Source organism: Castanea sativa, chromosome 1 (genome assembly GCF_040712315.1).
Source record: "Castanea sativa cultivar Marrone di Chiusa Pesio chromosome 1, ASM4071231v1".
NCBI classification, from domain to species: Eukaryota; Viridiplantae; Streptophyta; class Magnoliopsida; order Fagales; family Fagaceae; genus Castanea; species Castanea sativa.
In genome coordinates, this window is record NC_134013.1 from 69,468,532 (window position 1) to 69,474,400 (window position 5,869).

General features: G+C 37.1%; 1 long non-coding RNA gene across 1 annotated transcript; it reads left to right on the forward strand.

Annotated features, from left to right (window-relative positions):
- Nucleotides 1-1,889: 1,889 nt before the first annotated feature.
- Nucleotides 1,890-3,206, forward strand: LOC142640841 (uncharacterized). Its single transcript, XR_012845269.1, has 4 exons — nucleotides 1,890-2,104; nucleotides 2,178-2,291; nucleotides 2,408-2,469; nucleotides 3,079-3,206. It is a non-coding gene; the product is annotated as an uncharacterized LOC142640841 (long non-coding RNA).
- Nucleotides 3,207-5,869: the final 2,663 nt, after the last annotated feature.

A 5,869-nucleotide genomic window follows, 5' to 3' on the forward strand; every position in this document is an offset into this window, starting at 1 on the left:
TTCTCCATCCCACCAACACATTCCTTGTCCACACCAATCCCCACGGTTGTCCTTTGTACCCCTTGAATCAGTCCATCAATTCAAGTGGTACCCGCTTTGACTTGGTTCAATGTGTTTGTTTGAAACTGAAAAACATCACCTGTGTCATTACCCACCATGCTAGATTTATCCACTTGATAAGAACTAGAATTATCTTTTTGTGAGAACTTTGACAGGTTGTCATCAATGTCTTTCAAGTGCTCTTTGAAAATAATCGGATTAGCTAGTATTTCTCTCTTTGTTGAGTTGTATTGTAATTCCACTTTGCCATTATCGTGTCTGAATATCGTTCCTCCATCATCATTAATTTCATCCGAGTTCACATCCCCAGTAATTGTTACTTCTATGAACTGAGTTCTTGGTCCTTCTGTATGGGGTGCCATTGAGTTCATATTCTGCCCAAATTTATTTCAAACTGCGTGAGCTACTTGAAACCTACCAGCAGAGGCACGCATCCATGCACCATATTGCTGCTCTTCCTTCCTCAAAGTGCCACAGCTTCTCACCCATATTTTACAATCCTTCTCATCATGGTTTAAAACCCCAAACCAATAGCAAAAGATCGACAAATGCACATATAAAAGAAATCTATTGTGGTTCCGATTCTCCTGTGTTCACCAGTCGGCCTCTGCAAAAGCGATTGGGTAATGTCAATATTAACTCGAACTCGCATACATCATCCACGGCAATCCCCTTTGTTCGATTCCTCAACACACTCAACCCGGCCAAAAGTTCCTGTAATAGCTTCTGCATTCACCCTGGTCATTCGGCTGATCTGAAGACCATGAATCTGTACCCAAAAAGAAGCCATATCGAATTTTGCATCATCCACCATCGTCGACTCCCCTGGTTGAAATAAACCAATCAGATACTTATCAAAGGACCAAGGTCCTTGCATAATTATTCGTTTAGGATCGTCTTCATCTTCAGACAAAATCATGGCCGTGTTATTCCCCAAGTCCCGTACGTCAAAACTTCTCCTAGACCTCCACATACTCTTCAAAGTCCTTGTGGTAGCTTCCAAATTAATCTGCCGCTTTGTGAAAAATTTGGCCACTAAAACCATACTGTTATCAACTTCGTTATCTGATAGATTAATGTTTTGGCTTTCTCTAGCGTTGATTGATAGTCTAGCCCAATGTCCTACGAGATCCTCCATCGTTTAGAGGGCTGTCCTAGCCGATTGCTGTAATAAAGACCCAAAGATTTTCGCGTTGAAGGGGAAAGAGTTGTCTATCACAACGATAGACAAAGTTTTTCACCGCTCTAGGTTTTCAGAGGAAACCTAGCCGCGTGAAAAAAGTATGTTAAGTTGACCTATTGTATATCTTGAGTTTACCTATTGTATAGTCTGATTTTAGCTTTACATATCCTTCATCAAATTAAAATCAAGAATAATTGATATATATGTCGTTGATTTTAGTCTCATCAAGGAATTCATTGTTATTCTTTAGTGTGCGTTCACTACAAAAAACGCGCTTTTAGGCCGCGTTTTTTAGCCGCGTTTTTGTAAAACGCAGCTACAGACAAGGGTTTTGAACTGCGTTTATGAAAAACGCAGCTCCAAGAAACACGTATAGCTGCGTTTTCTAAACGCGGCTATAGACCCGCACTGAAGCCGTGTTCTTTGGTGTTGAGGCTGCGTTTGGCTGGTAGGATTTTAGCTGCGTTTTTAGAAACGCGGCTCCAGGGTTTTTTTTTTTTTTTTCTCATTATTTCTGGAGCCGCGTTTAAGAAACGCAGCTCCAGACATGTTGAAGCTGCGTTTCATTAAACGCAGCTCCTAAATGTTGAAGCTGCGTTTAATCAAACGCGGCTTCAACATTTAGTATAAATAAAAAATAAAAAAAAACCCTAAATCATCTCCTAGCCTCCATCGACTCCTTCCTGCTCTCTCTCACTCACCTGCCCAAACCCAAACTCTCTCTCATTTCGAAGCTCTTCTTCGGCCTCACCGACTCCTCCTCTTCCAAACCCAACCCATCCAACGGCCTCCCTCGTCTTTCAATCTCCGCCGTCGATTGGCCTCGCTTTCAAGTTCGCCGAGTTGGAATGCGTCTCCAAGGTTGGTTCCCTTCTATCCTTTAACGACTCTCTTTTTCTTTTTTTACCCAAAACCAAAAAGAGTTTATCACTAGGTAAAGCCTCTGCCTCTCTGGGTGCAAAATGGTAGCTTCAGCTATCTCTGTGCCTTTAAGCTTCTCAATCGCTTCTCGTAGCAGAACCTCGTCCATTCCTTTGTTTTCTCGCAGGTATATATATTCATATATGTTGATGTTAATTTTTATAATTTTATTCACCTCAAACTCTAATTTTTTACTTGCTGTTTATCAATTATGGAATTGCATTTTCGTTAAAAATTTTACAGAAACTCAACGAGGTCGATAGTCTCTACCTTGCCAGGTCCATACTCTGATTCTTTAACACTTGGTAATATTTTTTTTTTTTTTCATTTTCTACTTTAAATTCCACGAGTTTTAAATTACTGTTTGAGATTATTGTAGGAAAGTCAAAGAATTTTCTGCATTTTAAGTAGCAAAGGTCAAGCTAAAACTAGATTTGGGGATGACCCAGTTGTCTTTTTGAGTTTAGTTGTACTTAGGAACAGTTTATTTGAGTTCAATGCCCCTAATTTGATTGAAAATTTTGTCTTGGTCTGAGCCAATTCCATCTGATTTCTTAATTACCTTAATTAATCATGCTAAAACTAGAATTGGGGATGACCCAGTTGTTTTTTTCAGCTTATTTGAACTTAGGAACAGTTTATTTGAGTTCAATGCCCCTAATTTGATTGGAAATTTTGTCTGCGTCTGAGCCAATTCCATCTGATTTCTTAATTACCTTAATTAATAATGCTAAAACTAGATTTGGGGATGACCCAGTTGTCTTTTTGAGTTTAGTTGTACTTTTGACCAGTTTATTTGAGTTCAATGCCCCTAATTTGATTGAAAAGTATGGCTTTGTCTGAGCCAATTCCATCTGATTTCTTAATTAATGATTCCCATGATTTGTAATATGTAAGGTAATTGTTGTGTACAGGCTTATCCAGTAAAACTTGTTGGTTACCTAGTAAGCATGAAGAGAAGGATTTTCCTGGTACCAGTACAAGGTGAACTGCTTGTGCCCTTTTTCGCTTAAAGTACTTAGTGTACTCCTTTTCCTCCCCTTCTATTTGTGTGTGTGTGTGTGTGTGTTATGTGCTGGTGTTGTCTATAATCATTTATTGTAGTGATTGTATATGGCTTTTTGAGTGATCACTTCCTTTGGAGAGTATTGCACTTAGAGGTTTTCTTTTTTCTTTTTTGCAGTGCCATGATTATATTACATCCATTATCCATATGATAGAAAATTAGAAGTTTTTAAAAATTGACAAGGACAAGTAGGAATTGGTTTGAGGAAAAAGCATTGCAGCTGGGCCACATTTGTGTTTATTTATCTTCACAAATTCATTAGGAAACAGGTTACATATACCTGTGTTATACTTCGGCTTCCTGAAAGATCCCAATTATAGTTATAGATGTTTGATCTGGTTCTATGTTTTTTGCTTCTCTGATTTAATCAATTCATGGAATAATTTTCTTAAAAAAAAAAAAAACCATTTAATGGAATAAATAGGAGGAGAACCAAATAGAATAATTTTCATGGCCATTTTCTTCTCCACAATAAACTAATTGGAAAGGAAAAGAACAGGATAAATAGGAGGAGAACCAAATAGAACAAGGATATATAATTAGAGGAGCATGAAGGTAACTAAGATGCCAAATAGATATTAGTGTCGTGCCTGTTTATTCCAGAAAGGCTTAACCATTTTACTAACTAAACATAAATGAACTTGAACGGAGTAAAATGAACATTTGGAAAGGAAAACTAAAGAAAGAAGATTACTAAGGAAACAAAAAGATATGTTGTCTCTGTCTCTCACTCTCTGACTTATTTTTACTGTACTTTATTTTTATTTTACTTATTTATAATGGGACATTTGCAAAGATTTTGGGGGACATCTGATTGGGCTGATAATGTTTCTGTGTTTGTAACTCTATTTGGATATTTTTTAGAGTGCTAAAAGAGGTCATGATATCTGTAGTGTATAGATTAACTGCAAATATCATCTGCATGTAATCTGTAAAAAGTTACTTGACAGTCTTCCTTCCCTTCTACTAATATGATCCTGTTAGGCTTAGCTGTTTCTCTTCTGTGTTCTCGGGAGAAACAAGCACATTGAGACCTGCTTTTTTTCCTAGTCATCAGTAGATTATACAATTAGCGTTAGATGTTATATGGGTACTTGTAAAGGCATGTACTCCATCTTGCACTTGTGTGCATTATACTTCGCAAACATCCATCTTTCTTTCTTTTTTTTCTTTTTGAATATTTTTTTAAAAAAGGTCTTCAATTTCTTACTTTGGAAGCATTTATTGACTAATGTTTTCAGATTAAGCCCAAGGTTGGCACGGTATGTTTTGGAGTAGCAGCAAGCCAAGGCGCACTTCTTCTTGTTGGTGGAGAAAAGGGAATGTGCTATGCAATGCCAAATGCACGTATTATGATACATCAACCACAGAGTGGATGTGGGGTATGAATTTCCTCTTGGTGGAGTTTGCTGCATTTTATGAAAGGATTAGATTACAAGTCTGTAACAAATTCTGGTATTATCTGTGCAAACAAATTATATTAAAGTACCATCTTTCTAATTCAATTCAATCCTCTTTTATATTTGGCTATTTCTTTTTGGCCTTTCGGTTTCTATATACGTGAGTATATATGAAGTTTAAATCAGTTTTTTCCTATTCAGTGTTGTTCGAGACTAGAAGGTTTAAAGTTTAAATTATTATTATTATTATTTAAAATAATTTAATTTCTTTTGCTGAAATGAAGTTTGAAGTAGTTTTTTACTATTTACTGTGTTTTGAGATTAGAGAGTTGCAATAGAACTATGTTAAATGGATCTTGGTCTGGTGTTGGGCTTGGATACTAGCTGTCAGATTCTTTTGATTTTCAAGGATTTACCACTACTTAAGAGTGTCAAATAGCTGTGTTTTTCCAGTCAAACAAGTATGGCTGGGTGAAGTGAAGGAGCCGGGTAACACAAACAATGAAAGTATTCTTATGCATGTGTAATATGGTAAATATTGATATATATATATATATATATATATATATATATATATATATATATATATGTAGTTTGAGATATTATGATTCATTTGCTAATATTCCATAGATATGATTGTGTCATCTGCTTGTAGGGGCATGTGGAAGATGTGAGGTGGCAAGTGAATGAAGCAGTTCAATCTCGTCTGACAGAGGGCTATAGGCTTCTCAGCTGACAGGGGGCTATAGCCGCGTTTTTTATAAACGCGGCTATAGTTCTAAGTTTCTCAGCTGACAGAGGGCTATAGCCGCGTTTTTCATAAACGCGGCTATAGTCCGCAGCCTATAACTGCGTTAATAACCGCAACTCAATGGGGTCTATAGCTGCGTTTTTAAAAAACGCGGCTATAGACCCGAAGCCTATAGCCGTGGTTCAAAAACGCGGCTTCAGGCTTGAGCTATAGCCGCAGTTATAAAAACGCGGCTACAGACCCGCAGGGTCTGTTGCTGCGCCGCTTAGGCCTGGGTTGTAAACGCGGCCATAGGAAACGCGGCTATAGACCCCGTTTTTTGTAGTGGTTTGGCATGAATTATTTTTGCCAATTTATTTTACTATGCAGTTTATTTTTGCTACTATTTATGGATCCTATTGCATTTTTTAGTACTATTCATAAGTTCAACTGTACTATTTCAACTAACTTTTACCTTTATTTACAATATTTTCAGCATAAATTTTTTA